The sequence below is a fragment of the Rhinopithecus roxellana genome, chromosome 3 (genome assembly GCF_007565055.1).
Source record: "Rhinopithecus roxellana isolate Shanxi Qingling chromosome 3, ASM756505v1, whole genome shotgun sequence".
Taxonomy (NCBI): domain Eukaryota; kingdom Metazoa; phylum Chordata; class Mammalia; order Primates; family Cercopithecidae; genus Rhinopithecus; species Rhinopithecus roxellana.
This window is the reverse complement of record NC_044551.1, coordinates 33,498,251-33,515,862: the sequence shown is the minus strand read 5'-3', so window position 1 is coordinate 33,515,862 and position 17,612 is coordinate 33,498,251. Positions and strand designations below refer to the sequence as shown.

General features: G+C 39.6%; 1 long non-coding RNA gene across 3 annotated transcripts in view; it reads left to right on the top strand.

Annotated features, from left to right (window-relative positions):
• The window catches only part of LOC115896521, a 31,309-nt gene extending 15,556 nt beyond the window's left edge, over positions 1-15,753 (top strand). The window contains exon 3 of one of the 3 annotated variants that reach the window (XR_004056428.1): positions 15,581-15,753. This is a non-coding gene — a long non-coding RNA (uncharacterized LOC115896521). Of the gene's footprint in view, positions 1-1,982; positions 2,488-7,052; positions 7,129-15,580 lie in introns of those variants that run through there. The other 2 variants (XR_004056430.1, XR_004056429.1) reach the window with 2 other exon arrangements.
• The last annotated feature ends 1,859 nt before the right edge of the window (positions 15,754-17,612 follow it).

Sequence of the window (17,612 nt, the reverse complement as noted above, 5' to 3'; positions counted from 1 at the left end):
CTCTGGGTTCAAAATGAAATTTAATTCACTCAACATTTCTTGGGCAACTGCAGGGACACAAACTGTAGTAGTTGCTAACATTAAGACAAAGAACCCCTTAAAAGAGGGCCTGTATATGTGAGAAACAGACTGTCAGTGTGAAAAAAAAATTGTTACCTGCTTTTTTCTATTGCCTTCCACAGTGAATTTTCAATCTTAGCTATCAGTGTGCAATACTACCTCACAGAAGACTTAAAGTAGATTATAGGCAGATTTTTCCCCCTTTATTTTAAAGGTATGTTTTGCCGTTTTTTTAAAAAAAAAACATTGACACAGGGTCTGGCTCTGTTACCCACAGGCTGGAGTGCGCTGGCAAAATTATAGTTCACTGTAGCCTTGACATCTGGGGCTCAAGCGATCCTCCTTCCTCAGCCTCATGAGTAGATGGGATCACAGGCACGCACCACTACACTCAGCTAATATTTTGGTTTTTTTGTGGAGACAGAGTCTCACTTTGTTGCCCAGGGTGATCTTGAATTCCTGAGCTCAAGCAGTCTTTCTATCTTGGCTTCCCAAAGTGCTGGGATTACAGGTGTGAGCCACCATGCCTAGCCATGTTTGGCCTTTAATAGGTGTAAGATTTTGATCCCTAAAAGAAAACCCAGGTCCCTAAGGATCCATAGCATGGTTGACAGAATAAAAGAATGTAGTTTTCTCCTAGATTGCCTCTTTTAAGTCACCCAGGAGAGGAAGTTATTTTAAGACAGCTCTTTTTAAACTGACATTTGTTTAGATAAATATATTAATTATTTAGAGTAAATTCAGCCCCTGCTATATACAGAAATAAACTGAATTTCAAATGTCTCCATGTGTTTACTTACACAACTGCTCTTACTGCAACTACAGTTTGTGTTACTGGGGACTTGTTAAACATCAGCAATTGAAATGCCGTCTTCATACTATTTAGAGATTGAAGAAAATAAAATTCACTTGAAAATAAGTTCATAAATACTATCCTAAAAATGATAATTCTATTGAGCTTCCATTTGAGCAATTGTGTAATCACGTAACTACTACAGAGAAACTAAAGAGAAATTGAAAAATAGAAGATTATTGCTATTTTTCTGGACTAACAGAAGAGACTTGTTAAATAGCAATGTTGAAAAGAATGTATTTTATGCAGAAATCAAATAAAATGGAGGCAATTTACTAACAAAACTTCCATTTATACGATGTGTGTTTGTAAAACACTATCTGAGAATTATAATTCTATCATGTTTCCACTTGAGTACTTATATAATCACTTAATAGCAATAAAACTAAAAGAAAAAATATTCAAAATTATATTAGAAGACAAAGTTTTTGCTGTGTTTATGAATTATTTTAGTGGACTTAACAAGAAAAATAGTATAATTACATACAAATAGAATAAAATGGAAACAATTTGCTTAAAAATTCACATTTAGGTAATCTACAGTTATAAAACAGTATCATAAGAATTGTAATTCTCTCTAGCTTTCATTTGAAGCATGGAATGATCACTTAATAGCAATGAAACTGACAGAAAATATCAAAATTGCTTATGAAGAAAGCAAAAATGCATTTTATGATTCTGATCTTTGGAAGTAGGCTTCTTGGGAGGCATGATCAATTCTGAAGGTGCATTGCTTCTGTTTTCAAGTTGTGTGAACAGAAGACAAAATCTAGTACTTGTGAAGACACATTTTTTTGTGGCCAGTGAAGGATGTGCTGGGCCATGGCCATCCCCGAGGAAAGAATCCTTGGGGAGGTCCATGATGGCTTTCCAGAGAAGAGAGCATGACAGAAGGTTTGCTTCTCAGGAACATTCCCCTGGGACACATCTGTGCCATCTGACAGGAAGATGAGGTAGAAGAACAGAGCCTGGGCAGCTGCTTCCTGTCTAGGTGAAAGGGTTGAATCTGGCGTAATTAAAGGACCAAGATCATGTGCATTGACTTTCCTATTGGTCTCCATTTCTGAAGGTGCATGTCTCTCAACATCATCAAAAGAAGGTCTTGAGCATTGAAAGAAGGCAGCAAAGGAGCACCAGGAGAAACTTTCCCTGTTGTTGTGGAGGAATTTATGTGTCCTGGTGGAGTTGGCCTGATGGAGGAATCTGGTTCACATGAGGCACAGATCTTGGATCCCTGAGCCGTCCCAGCCTAATGCTCCGCTGTCTTGGTATCAGGGATCCTAGTACTTCCCATGCCTCAGCCAAATTTTCCTTTTGGAATATGAGGGACATAGAGATACTTTTTAAAAAGCTGAAACTTAAGTTCTTCCTAAATCCTTATTTCTCTGAGGTACGGATTTTATTTGCTTAAGTTATCAAAGTTTTTCTCAGCCAATAGACCTCTCAACCAACTATCAAGAACATTTTTTCCCTCATGATAATTTATAAGACCGAATGGCTTTTTCTGATTTTTCTAGAAGAATTTTAATTTGGGCTGGGTGTAGTAGCTCACACCTATAATCCTAACACTTTGGGAGGCCAAGACAGGAGGATCTCTTGAGCCCAGGAGTTTGAGACCAGCCTGAGCAACACAGGGAGACCCTGTCTCCACAAAAAAATAATTTTAAAAATATATTAGCTATGTATCGTGGTGCATGCTTGTGGTCCCAGCTACTTGGGAGACTGAGGTGGGAGGATCATTTGAGCCCAGGAGGTTGAGGCTAGAGTGAGCTGTGACCATGCCACTGCACTCCAGCTTGAGCAACAGAGAGAGAGGCCCTGTCTCAAAAACAGAGAGAGAGAGAGAGAGAGAGAGAGAGATTTTGGCTAGGATTCTGAAGATGTCTAGCACTTCAGATGCATGACTGATTTTTTTCATCTGCTTTGGAAAGATTTTTCTCTTTCCATAGTCAATCACTTTAAATTGAATCTTGCATAATCATTTTATTTTATTGATGCAGTTTAGTAATGACTAAGTTTCAGCTGAAGCTCTGAAATCTCACTTTCAAACTGGATTTTTCAGACTGCAATGAAGCTAGTACATTTTTGAGACTTTTAACATTATCCATAAATGCATTTGTTATTTTGACTTCTTCAATAATTTAGTGTAGATTTTATTGCTTTTTCCTTCAAGAGTTTTTGAAGATACATTTACCATAACCATATAAATCCAGCTTCTTCAGAACTTCATTTTAATAACATAGGTGTTAATCTTCATGACCTTGGATTAGGCAGAGGTTTCTTAAATATTACACCAGAGGCACAAGAAAAGAAAAAGAAAAAACTTGGACTTCATCAAAGTAAAAACTTTTGTGCATCAAAGCACACTATCAAGAAAGTGAAAAGACAACCCACAGAATAGGAAAACATATCTGCAAATCAGAAATCTAATAAAGGTTTAGTACCCAGAATATATAAATAACTCTTACAACAACATAAAGAAAACCCAATTAAAAATGAATAAAGGAGATAAATGCACATTTATCCAAAGAAAATATAAAAATAGCCAATAAGCACATAAAAAGATGCTCAACATCATCAGTTGTTAGGGAAATGCAAATCCAACCATAGTGAGACACCACCTCACACCCACTATGATGGCTGTAACAATAATTTTGTTTTTAATGTGAAATAAGTATTGGCAAGGAAACCTCAAACTTGAACCCTCAAAACCTGCTGGTGGGAATGTAAAATAGTATAGCCACTGTGAAAAACAAAAACAAAAACAAAACAAAAAAATTCCCTAAATATGTTACAGAGTTAACTATAGTATATGACCCAGAAATTACCCACCTGGAAATATATCTAAGAGAATCGAACCATGTGTTCAAATAAAATCTTATACATGAGTGTTCATGGTAGGCATAGTTTATAATAGGCAGAAAGTGGAAACAAGATACATGTCCATGACTGGATGAATGGGATGAACAAAATGTGGTAGACCCACACATTGGGATGTCATTCAGCCATAAAATGGAATGAAGCGCTGATACTTGCTTCAATATGGATGAAACTTGGAAACACTTTGCTAAGTTAAAGACCCCACACAAAAGGCCACATAATGTTTCAATTTATATAAAATGTCTAGAATAAGCAAATCTATAGAGGCAGAACAGATTAGTGGTTATCAGGTGGAAGTGGGGGCAGGAATTGGGAGTGACTGCTTAATGTGTATGGAGTTTCTTTTTGGGGTGAAGAAAATCTGAAGTTAGATAGTAGTGATGGTTGCATAACATTGTGAATGTACTAAAAGCCACTGGTTTGTATACTTCAAAGTGTTTTTAAATGAATTTTATCTCAATAAAAAACTTTATTTTATTAATCTTCAACACAATCTCCATTGTCTGAGGCATTAATTATTAATATCTTCAATTCCCAGATCTCATTCTCCTATATAAAAACAGCAGCTCAATCTCTCATCTTCTGCAAGCTTTTTTCAGTTTATTCACTTTACTCACTCTTTCTTTTTATCTTAGCTTCTTGTGAAAGCAAATTTATGCTTTTATGAAAATATGCTTTCATCCAGGCCATCTTTTATTGCCACTTTAAGTTTTTTTTTTCATTTATTTGATACATTTTAAAGGATGTTTTCGTTGCAGCTACCTGAACTTGGTGTCCGATGCATTTTCTAAAGACCAGGTCTCTCTCGTAAATCTCTTTTAACCCAGAGTAAAGACTTGGGTATTTCCAGATTTTTTGCTTATGGCCACCAGTTTTTGTATATATTATCATTGTTCTCAAGTGTGGCTTCCATTAAAGCAGATTGAAATCTTTCAAATTCTATTAGAATGAAGCTAAGCCTGAAAAAAAAGAAATTGACGTTTTTCCTCCAGGAAGGTAGAAACTCCAATAGTCAGTCCTTTAAGTTTACCTGCATAAAGTTCCATTTTAATAATTAAGAATCTGACTATGATTGAAAATACCTTTATATCCCATAGCAATTGGTGGGGATCTGTGCTAAGGTTTGAGAAGCACTGCTCTAAACTGTTTCTCATGCTTCAGGTAACAGCTGACGTGCCCTTTCCTCAGGAAGGCTTTTGTAAGGCCAGAGTCTGAGTCAGGCCCTTAATTATAAACTTCAGATAAGCTCCATCCTTTCCTTCAAATATTTATCATAGTTTATTGTCACATGCTCACCTCCACCCAGAGGTAGCTATTATCCTAAATTTTGTGTTAAGCCTATGTTTTCCTTAGACCTTACCACACATGTAGGTAGCTCTAAACAAACTGTTATTTGATTTTGTCTGTGTTTTGAACTACATCTATTAAGTCACATCATATGTGACCTTCTGTGACTTACTACTTGGCTTTCACTCTGTGTTGTGAAATTCATCCATTTATTATGTGTAGTTGTAGTGTATTCATTTTCACTACTGTATAAAATTCCATGATATGGATAGATGACAATTTTGTAATCCATTTTAATGTCAATAGAAATTTCAGTTGTGTCAGTGTTGTTTGCTATTATAGGTGTCTCTTGCTTCACATGTACAAAGAATTTTTTTTTTTTTTTAGTTTAACCTTAGGGGGAGAATTGCTTGGCATATGACACATGCTTACTTGACTTTACTGGGTGATGCCAAATTGCTTTTCAAAGTTGTTGTAGAAAATCACACCCCCACTAGGAGTGTGTAAGGTTACACTGCTCTACATTCTTGACAAAACTTGGTATTGCCTTATTTTTACGTTTATGCTAGTCTGGTGGATTTAAACAGTTTCTCATTGTGGTTTTAATTTGATTGCTAATGAGATTGAATCTTGTTTTCTGTGTTTCTAGGCATTTGGATTTCCTCTTCTGTGACGAGCCTTTTTCTCATTTTCTACTGAGTCATTTGTCTTTTTCCTTATTGATTTGTAGGAATTATTCATAGACTCTAGATACTAATTTTTGTGCATTATATATATTATATGACTATCTTCTCCCAGTTATAGCTTCTCTTTTCATTCTTTTTATCATGTCTTTTATTGAAAAGAAGTTGTTAATTCTTATGATTTATTACCTTTTGCTTTATGGGTGGTTCTTCTTGTACCTTGTATAAGAAAATCTTTCCTAATCTAAGGTCATAAAGATATTCCAGCTGGGCATGGTGGCTCACACCTGTAATCCCAACAATTTGGGAGGCTGAGGCAGGCAGATCACCTGAGGTCAGGAGTTCGAGACCAGCCTGGCTAACATGGTGAAACCCCGTCTCTACTAAAAACACAAAAAAATAGTTCACGTTGTGGCAGGCGCCTGTAATCCCAGCTACTTGGGAGGCTGAGGCAGGAGAATCACTTGAACCCAGAAGGCAGAGGATGCAGTGAGCCGAGATTGCGCTGTTGCACTGCAGCCTGGGCAACAAGAATGCAACTCCATCTCAAAATTAAAAAAAAAAAAAAAAGCTTCCATATTTTCTCTGGAAAGTCTTAAGGTTTACATTTGGAACTTCAGTGTTTGATCCACATGAAATTGAATTTTGAATATGGTGTGAGGCAGGAATTCATTGTCATATGAGTCTTTTCTGGTGTAAAGCAAGCCTGAGGGTAAGCAATTCAACCATTCTACTCTGTGGTATATTTTCTAGAAAGACACTCTTGGGCAGATGAAGCAGGAGAAATGTATGAACAAGTTCATGGAAACATTATTCATAATAGCAAAACACGGGAAATGTCCCCAAATGTCCATGAATAATACAGTGGACAAATATTGGGTTGTTGCAAAAGTAATTATGGTATTTACCATTACTTTCAATAATAATAATAATAAACTGGTATATGTGCCTACAATGCAACACCATACAGCACTAAAAATGAAAGATCTATAGCCACACATATCAAAATAAATCCTTCCAAAACACCTAATTTTGAGTAAATAACCAGACTGTAGAAGAACTCATAAAGCAAGAGTCCATGTATGTAACATTTAAAAATAGAAAAAATTGAACAACATAGAGATATGTATGTGCTTAAACTATAAAGAAAAGCAAGAGACTGGTTAATAAAAACTTAAGAGCAGTGATTGCCAATGGCAGGGAGGGAGGTGCCTGAAGTCAGGAATGGACACACAAGGTGCTTCAGAGCTAGGAGATGGGACATGTCTCCTCTTTCTTTCTAATTCCAGCTATTCCATAATATCACTCCCAGTGCTGACTTCCTGAAGCCCAGGTCTAATTATGCCTTAGTGATCTTACCCTCCAATCATCCTGTAAGTATTGGAGTTCCTAGAATTCTTTCCTTGGCTCTCTTTTTATCTCATGTTACAGGGTGATCTTAGTGGGTGATTTCATCCATCCCCATGACTGTCAACTGCCCCTGAAGTGGCATTGACTCACACATTTGTCTTTCCTAAACTCCAGACCGACATACATAGCTACTGAGTAGATATTTCCGCTTGCGTGTTCCATAGTGTCTCAGACTCAGTAGGCCTGGTGTTCTCACAAAAAGGGGAAATTTGGACACAGAGATGCACACATAAGGAGAAGACCATGTGAAGATGGAGGTGGAGATTGGGTGATGCAGCAGAAGCCACGGAGTACCTAGAGAGCCAGCAAACCACCAGAGCCAGCGGACAGGCCTTCAGAAGGAACCAATCCTGCTGACACCTTGATCTTGAACTTTTAGCCTCCAGAGCTTTGAGGCCATACATTCCTGTTGTTTAAGCTCCCCGGTCTGTGGTATTCCAGCAGCCCTAGAAAGCGAATGCCATATGCATGCTTGGTATCCCAATTTTCACACCCAGTAATTGATCCTATAAATATGATTGCACAAGTGAGCAAAGGAGTTGTCATAAGGATATTGACAACAGTAGTGTTTATCATTTACAACAGAGAAAACAGCATAAATGTCTTAAAGTGAAAGAAAAGTTCATAAATTATAGTACGTTCACACAATGGAAAGTCATGTAGCTTTTCAAAATGATGTTGTCAGTATAAAGCTTGAGAGGGAAAGACATTCACAATAAGTTGCTTAAAAGGGACTACAAAAGAGTATGTATATATACACTGCTGGCCATTTTTTGTAACTTATATGTGTGTGTGTGTGTGTGTTATAAATGCATAGGAAAAAGTCTGAAAGTATATCAACATATTTACAGTGGTAGAATTTTAAGTAATTTACATTTTCCTCTCTTTGCTTCTCCATATTTTCTTAAAGAGATGTGGTTTAAAAATTAGCCTGTGAGGGTTCCTTGTTTTCCCTCTCCCCATTGCCCCCTTTAAGATTGACTGAGTAGGTTCACAATCCTGCCATGCCTTGGGAAGGAGGAAGAAAGAACAGGAAAAAAGGGGAAAGGACAGGAGAAAAGGAAACATAAATTATCTATTAAAGAACTAGGGGATAAAAAAATTATTTGTTTGTTTATAAGAGATGGGATCTTGCTCGATCACCCATGCAGTGGCACCTTCTTAGCTCACTGCAGCTTTGAACTCCTGTGCTCAAATGATTGCACCATAGCCTTCCAGCCTGAGCAACAGACTCTGTCTTAAAAAAAAAAAAAAAAAGGCAGAACCAAGAGGGGCTTTTGAGTGCTTTGAATGTTCTGTTTCTTGACCATGGGTGGGCTCAGTTTGTGGTAATTTATTGATAATGTTTTGAGCTTAAAACTTTGTTCAGTTTTCTGTATATAGCCAATACAATGTTTACAAAGTAGGAAGTCAACAAAAGAAAAACAATTTCCAGTCACACCAATTAACTGGCAACAAGCAATAATCCAGGCAAGAAAGAATGAAGGCATGAATAATTTAAAGTAGTGGAAATAAGGAGAGGGAAGCCAGGAGTGAATGTATGATTGGATGTAGACATTAGACAGAGAGAGGAGTCCTCGACATTGCCCAGGATTCCAGCTTGGATAACTGGGTAAATGAGGATGGTGGGACTGGTTGATATAGGGAACACTGGAAGAGATAAGGCAGGTGAGTAGATGATGAATACAATTAGCACAGGATGAGTTCATAGTGTCTATGGACATTCATGTGGAGAGGCGCAATGGCATGGGTTTAAAAGTGAGGGCTGATTTTTATTCCGTACGTGATGGAATAAACACACACCTCCCTTTATTGCCTACTGAACTTGAGTACAAAGCCTGTACAGAATGCATGCCAAACTATTTGAAAATTCTGAAAAGTAAATATTAGCAGACAGACCAGAGGAGGCTAGAATTACAAGTGCCACCAAACTGGTAGTGAGTTTACTATTTTTGTTCCTCCAGCATCCCCCAGCAGGAACTCAAGACAACCTGAAACTCAGAAGTGAGCACTCTGGTGCAGACAGAGTTTCAGTAGAAACCCTCTACTTCTGGTTGGAGAGGTGGAAAGGGGAGATCCAAAATGCTCAGAGAGAGTGGAGGAAATACAAGGGTGCTGTTTTTACTTTTTCCCCTGTGGTCTGTCACCCCTGTCAGCAGGCAGTCCCACAGTTGAGGTGGTGGCAGAGGCAAAGAGTAGCTGGGGATGGGAAACTGCAGAAGCCAAAAGTGAATGAAAAGGAAGAACCTTACTTTTCTGTTCAATGAAGCTGCAACTTTAAGAGGGAGGGGCCAAAACCCATTGCTTCTCCCCCACCCCGCCCCCCTGCTCCTTCCCCGCCCCGAGCAAGGCATCTCCTCCCACGTGGCCTAGGCAACCTCCAACCATGAGAGCCTGCAGGGAACTGGAAAGTACTGGAAGGATAACGGAAAGTGAGGGGCCCAGGAAAGCGGCCCTAAAGAGCTGTTATGACCTTTAAGGTTTATCCTTGACCTCTGCGTCCGTTTTCTGATCCTAACTGGCATAACGAAGGCTATCAGAACTGAGAACTGAGCTAGGCGGTCTTCCCAACGGAACCAACTGACCTACTGCTTTGTCAGGCGAGAAAGAACGGATTAGCACTGCGAAATTTTTGAAAGCTTAACTGACATTGGAAATATAGACTGTAGAAGAAGAAAAGAAATAGCAACAGTCTTCGTAGTTGGGGTGGGGTGATGACTCAAAGGGACAGCAGAGGGAGTTTATTGAGTGTAATGAAACTGTTCTGTATCCTGAGTATGGTGGTAGCTACATGAATCTATACATGTGTTAAAATTTATAGAACTGTGAAGCAAAAGGGTAAAAAGCCACTTCTACAGAATAATACTTTAAAAGATAAAGTGTAAAAGTGTGAAGGCTCTGGCGTTCAATTTCTGGTAACACCACTCACTAGCTGTGTTGACCCTAAACAAGTTTCCACCCCTCTGTGCTTCAGTTTCCTCGCCCTCAAACAGAGACAATCCTAGTTTCTGCCTCCTGGAGAGTTTGTTATGGTGGAGGTTAAATGAGATAATACACATAATGTGCTTAGGCAGTGCCTGAGACATAGTGTTTGCTTGAGAAATGTCTGTGTATGTCCAGTACACAGTTCAATATAGGGGTCTGAGGTTCAGGAAACTGGTGCGAGGATGGAAGAAATCACTGTGCCAGTCACTGCTGTGTATATTTGCATATTTAGAGCCACAGGACAAATAGTTGCAGTGACTTTATGTTTTTAAGCCATGCAACCTACCCAGCCACCAATCTTCCTCACTTCACTTCACTCCTGACTGCTTTCCAGTTTTCATGTAGTTCTTAAACTGTGGTGCCGTCTCCAATTTGGCCTTCAGTTTCCTGACTGGTCATGACCTCTCCAAGCTGTTCTTTAAGCTGTTCTCATTCTTCTTTGTGCATCAAAACCTCTTGGACATTCTGCAAAAGGCCTGGCCTAGACTCTTAAAAAAGTGACAATGTCATTAAAGACCAGGAAAAAATCTCTGGGACCTTTCTAGATTAAAGGAGACTAAAGGGACATGATAACTAAATACATTGCATGGATATTGGATAGAGCAGAGGGGAACAGCTATTGAGGCTATTATTAGGATTTTTTAGGACAATTGACTATGAATTGTATGTGGACGAATGTCCTAGTTCCTAGGAGATACACACTGGTGTATTTAGGGTTGAATATCATGATGTCTTCACTGACTTTCAAATGGTTCAGCAAAATAATAATAATTTTATATAATTATTATATGCACACAATTTTAGTTGTGTGACAGATAAAGCAAGTTGGCAAAATATGAACAATTGATGAAGCTAGATGAAGGGTATATGGGTACTCATTATGCTAGTGTTACAACTTTTCCATAAGTTTTAATTTCTTAAAAATAGAAAGGAGTAATATGACATCGCTTGGAGATTTGTAAAATATACATGCTTGTTTTGCAACCCCAAACAAAGGAATTGAGAATTTCTCTGGAGTTGGGGTGGGACAGATGGGCTGGGAATCTGTATTTTAAAAGTTGTAGGATCCCAGCGAAGAAACACCACTGAGAGAACTTCATCTCACCCCTTCCTCTACCTCCTCTGGTCCTTGCCGTCCTCCAGGATCCAAACTCTGGCACGAGTTCTCTTTGACAATGTCCCAGCGAGGTCTGTCGACCCACCCTCTGTAAAGTGGGTGCAGCTAGATAGTGGGGCTGGTGGGAAGAGCACCAAGAGAAGGATAGATCCTGGGTAGGTCACCAGTTAATCAGATGGGCAGAGAAAGAGGGTTCTCTGAAAGAGCCTGGGAAGAAAGGGCCAGGGAAGTAAGAAGGAAACCCCAAGATTCGCCTCAAAGGAGGATGGAGAGATAAGACAAGTCACTCTAGGTGTGCCTGCTTAGAATTTGCATCAGGATGGGGAGAGCTAAGTTCCTCTGTCAGTTCAGAAGTGGACCATTTGATTCCAGAGGAGATTTTCCTGGCAAATCCTCCCTTCCCTTTAGTAGATAGTTAGTGCCACAGGACTCATTGACAAAGGCATCGAAGTCTCCAACAAGAGAAATTTCTTTTCCAAAAGCAGGGCTTTTGGGAGCGAGATGCTGTCAACCCCCTAGAGGAAAGTTAGCAGATCAGGGTGTTTTATTTTGCTTTCCTCTCTTGCTGAGTTCTGGGACATGATTTATCATCTTTTGGGAGGTGTTGTGTTAAACCACGTCAAGGTCATTGAAAATATATGCATTTGGCATTTGGAGGTGTGAGAGAGTATGGAGTCTGCCTTCTACTGTTTCTGGCATCTGATGGTTGTGACAGTGGCAAATAAAGGCCTGGAGGTCAAGTGTAACCTTAGGGAAGGAAAATGAAAACCTACCACCCTCCTCTTCATCAGTTGTCTCCATCACAGCTGGGGTTTCTAGGACACCCCTCACCTTCCCCATCTACCCCACAAGAGGTGTGTTGGTTCAGCTCTGGAATCTTTTAACATTTAGTGAAGTCCAGTGAAGCTGGAATTTTAAAAAAGGAAAAATGAAAGGAAGGAAAAAAAGCAGAAATAAGCAAAGGAAGTAAAGAACAGTTAAGCAGCACATGGCTTGCTCCAATGTATCCTTCCCATAGCAGACTGAGTGAGCACTCCAGAACACAAAGCTTACTCTGAAACTGTGGGGCTCAAACCCTTCAAATGGTTTCTCCTTGGACTTAGCAGTGAATCCACATAGCACTCTGATGCCAGCTGACTTTTCTGGCTTTGTCATCCTTCACTTCCCCTTCATGCACCCTCTACTCCTGTGCCATGTCTCCTGGATTCCTAGGCAAGCCATGCCTTTATTCACCTCAGATGTTTTGTACATGGATAGGCACCCACCAGCCACTCAAGTCAAGTGTGGTGGTGAAGAGAACAGACTCAAGTCTCATTTTGCCTGGGCTTCATCCCAGATGTGGGCAACTTTCTGATCCTCTGTACCTTCATTTCCTCAGTTGCGAATTGGGGCTACCAACAGAGGCACCTTGAGGATTAGATGTGACAATCTGTGAGAAGAGCCTAGCGGAGGGCCTGGTTCAGCACACAATTAGCTGTTGCTCAACAAACATTGATTGGCTGGGTGCCCAACAGGTGGGAGGCCCTTATCTGTTCATTTATTACAAGCTATTTGTAGTCTGGTGGAAAGGTAGACATGAAAACAAGACATTATAAGACAGTGTGATCCAGTGGCACTGGAACTATGTGGGTTTGTACCTTTTCTTCAGCTGGGCTTGCCCCAGATGTTACCTAGAATTCAATTCTTAGCCAGGCCCGAGACTTGAGGAGGATAAGAGAAAGTAAAAAACTTCTACCCTGGGAGAGGCATTTCAAACTTGAGGCACCAGCACAGCCCCACAGCTATTCAAATGTTGAAATCCTTTCCTACCGATTGGCAAGCGCCCTGAGCACCCCAACTGTCTGTAACCCCTCCTTTCCTTCTACTTCACACATTCTGGTGTGGATTGGTTGGATACCATCAGGGACTGTCCTTTTCTCCTGCCAGGGTGCAAGGGAGCCAGCCTATCTTTTGTTGCTCTTTTGCTCTGCTTCCCCTCAACCCCCAACAAGCAGCAGCCCTGAGCCCTCTGAGCAAATGCAAACTCCATACCTTGTTCTGCGAGGCTGCATTTTCAACATTACGTATGCTTCTCCTTGGGGATATTACCTGCTCTGTGAGTCCCAGGAGCTGTGTCGGCTTGCTTTGGGGGATGCCCAGTTCGGCCTTCTTCTGGGCTATGGTCTATGCCAGCAATATCCTTTGAAAACCTGTGCCTGTCCACCAGTGTGGATTCCTTCCAGCCAACCATCCACTCTACTCCAGAGGTTCCTGTCACCTCCTAGATGTTCCTACTCCATTCTGTCAGTGTTTCCTGAACTGTGCCAGGATTTATCCTGACTTATGATGTTATGGACAAGGTCCTGGTGTCCTGTGAAGTAGTATAGAGTGGAAGCTTTGGAGCCTATCTGTGTTTTTTAATCCCAGCTCTAAGACTTCCTAGCTCTGTGACCTTAGGCAAGTTACTCAGCCTTTCCAGGCCTCCGTCATCTCGTCTGCAAAAAGGGATAACAGCAATACCTACCTTATAGGGCTTTTGGGAGGATTATATGATATAATACTGAAAAGCACTTAGAAGAATGCCTGACCCACAGTAAAAGTGCAACAAATGTTAGACATTATTATCATTGTTATTATTATTATTTTGTATTGAAGCTCTTTTTTTTTTGAGAAAGGTCTTATCACCCAGGCTGGAGTGCAGTGGTGCAATCTTGGCTCACTGCAGCCTGAACCTCCCGGCTCAGGTGATCCTCCCACCTCAGACTTCTAAGTAGCTGGGACTACAGGCAAGTGCCACTGTGCCTGACTAAGTTTTGCATTTATATAGATGGGGTTTTACCATGTTGCCTAGGCTGGTGTTGATCTCCTGATTTCAAGTGATCCACCTGTCTTGGCCTCCCAAAGTGCTGTGATTACAGGTCTGAGCCACCGTGCCCAACCACACTGAAGTTTTAGTGGGCACATTTAGGTATATTTTAAAACATAATTGCCTCTTTTGATGTAAATAACAGTTCTAAAGAGGTAGGTATAAAAGACTATTGGTTAGAATCCCAATTTTTGAGGTAAGAAAACTAAGACTCGGCTATATGAAGTGAGATGGCCATGGTTAATGAGAAGTTTTATGATTTCCCATGTAATGTTATTGTTCTCCACCAGAAGACACTGAACTAGATGGATTGTTACTTATTCAATAAACATTTATTGAATGACTGCTGTGTGCCAGGCATTGTGCTGGGCACTGAGGGTACAGTGGTGAGCAAGATAGACAGGTCCCTGTGCTCCTGAAGTTACCATTTTAGTGGAAGGGGACAATCAATAAGCAAGTAAATAACAATAAAAGGTATATATCAGTTAGTGCAATAAAAATTAAACAGGGCAGTGGGATACAAAGTAATTATGGATGATAAGGTAGTGAATAAAGGAGGGTTTTTCTGGGGAGGTGACTTTCATGATAAGCAGGAGATGAGCTGGAGACCTTCTCACTTTGGATATGTAGCTAGGTTCTGGGAGAGAAGTCCTCATGAGGAGGGGATTTCCAGGGTCCTACACGGGGCCACCACAGATAAGTGGATGTAGCAGGAAGGAGGATTGCAAGGTAAGGGTTGCTCAGAGCCCAAAGTCAGAAAGACTTGCTAAATTTGAGATTTTTCTGGAAAGAGGCAGGAGAGCAAAGAAACTTTTAGCAGTGGAAAGGGAATTTTTTTCCTTATAGGTACTTATTAAGTTTAAACATTTTAAAATAACTTTACTGAGATAAAATTTAGATAGAATAAAGTTCACTGATTCTAAGCATACAGGTTAATGAGTCTTAAGAAACATAGACCCCTGTGTTAAACATTGCCTTTCTCAAGATATATAGAACATTTCCATCACCCTAAAGTGTTCTCTTGAGACCTTCACAGTCACTGCTGGCCAGGCATTATGTAGAATGTCCCTCAATTTGGGTTTGTCTGATGGCTTCTCATTATTAGACTATGGTTATGTGTTTTTTGCAAGAATACCACAGAAGCGATATGCCCTTCTTATCACATTATATTGGGAGATACATGATATCATTATGTCATTCCTGGTGATACCGGCCTTGATCATCTAATTAAGATGTGACTAATAGATTTCTCCATTGCAAAGTTACTACTTTTCCCTTTGCAGTTAATAAGTATCTTGGGAGAGACACTGAAACTACCCCATAAATATTTGATTTAGCACTATATAAGACCATATATTGAATTAGAGAGTGTTGTTTTGTTGAATTTAGTTTTACCAGTCAAGAGCATGGTCTATTTTTACTATTCGCCTGTTTTTATTTTTCTCATTCTTGTTTTATAGTTTGTTCTTTAATAAACATGGATCTGGATTAATGGGAAGACAGTGTGATAGAATGGAAAGAGCATAGTATTCGACATGAGGCAAACCTGGATTTGATTCCCAACTTTCCCACTCACTGGTTACATGACCTTGCAAAAGGCCTGACTCGCTAATTTCTCATCCATAAAAAGCGGCTGGTAAGAAACCGTCTCACAAGGTTTTTGAAAACATTAAAGCACTGAGTAGATCTGGCACTCAATAAGTGCTGTGTAAATGTCATTTCTTGCCTCCTTTAATACTCAAGTGTTTAATATTGTTGTCACAATTGTAAGTAGACTCCTCTTTCTGGCAGGGTGGCCTTAGGATATAGGAATTCAACAGATTCTTTTAGATTTATGTTCTGACACCACAGAGGCTTTGGCTCAGGAGAAGCAGCGAACTTTTTACGTCTCTGAGTCACTGGGGAGAAAGCAGCTGGACCTGTTTTAATTGACGGCAAATTATTGCAGCTCACCAATATCTCCTATTCTAATACCTTTGCAAAACTCCTTCTTTACCTTCGGTATTTGGGGATTTGATTTTCACTGATGTACAAATATATTATTTGCAAAAGTGGCATTTTTTTCTCTCTCTCCTGTATTTCTACTTTTTGTTTACTTTTCTTCTTTCATTATTAGAATTGTTTTAAGGTAGAATTTTAACACGGGTAATCTAGTGTGGTTCCTGTTTTTACCCAGAATAAATCTGAGTTTTTATTTTTTTTTGGGGGGGGGGAGCGGAAGGCTGTACTCTTATCATGTTAAACAAGAGAGAAAACACTGCAACACCCACCCTCCCCCACTCCATCTCTGATTTCTGATTTCTTAAGACTTAAGCAAAACTGCCTTCCTTGTTTGGTCTTTTTCCTTGTTCCAAATTTTATTTCCCCCTTTCTAAACTTTTCATTTGTTATTTGACATGAGGCAAACCTGGATTTGAGTTTACACTGGATTTTAAACCTGGATTTTATTTTTCTTTAAAGATTTTAAGTTCTTTAGGCAGGATGTCACTGTTTCTTTTTTTATTCTGATATAGGCTTTAAGGGCAACATATTCTCTAAATGCTGCCTTGGCAATCTCCCAGAAAGTATTACTGTTGTCAGAAAAAGGGGTCCTGATCCAGATCCCAAGAGAGGGTTCTTGGATCTAAGGCAGGAAGGAATTCAAGGCAAGTTGTAGAGCGCATAGAGAAGAGACAGTTTATTGAACGCTGCTACTCAGTTATGGAGTAAAGCCTCCTCAGCTGCTACTCAGTTAGAGTAGGGCGTCCTCAGGAAGCAAGAGGAGGAACGACTTGTCTTTAAGTTTTCTTATATAGTGGTCTTATTTTCTATGTAAAACTAAGTTACGTCTACATGCTGGTGGGCTGACAGCATGACAATTTATTATTTTGCTGATATAAAGAAAACTATTATTGGCATTTTAGCGTGTAAGCACATCAAAGCATGACTATAATCAACTTAGAAGCATATATTGTTATGCGATATTGGGACAGGTGGACATTCTGCTGTCGTGGGCATTTATCCTTACAGGTATTATTAAGCTGTTTTCTCAGCCATAAATATCTTATGACTACGGGCCGTGACTGGCAAGGAATGTGCCTTGCTAGTTTTAACATGGAATTGATTTTAAAATGGTGTCACCCTGGCTCTCCTAGCCTCCTGTTTCTCTAACATTACTCCCATGAAATCAGTCTTACAAATTAATTTTTCCTTTTGCCTCAGGCTCCATTATGGCTTGGCATGGCACTGTTACTGATCCTGTGTACAAAAATTTTTGATATTTTGTTCATCATGGTTTTTTGGCATTAATTTTGATTTATTAAAATATTATTTGATTATGGAGTTTTTGATCCCTGAGGCAAGTACCTCTCTCACCTCATTCCAGTCTAGTTCTGGCCTTGTAATAACCTCCCAGACAAGTTTTGCTTATAATTTTGTTTTGAGATGGAAGCCTGATATCAGAGAGACTGAAACTGTTAATAAGCCAATTGTACCGCCTGCCAGGAGAGAATC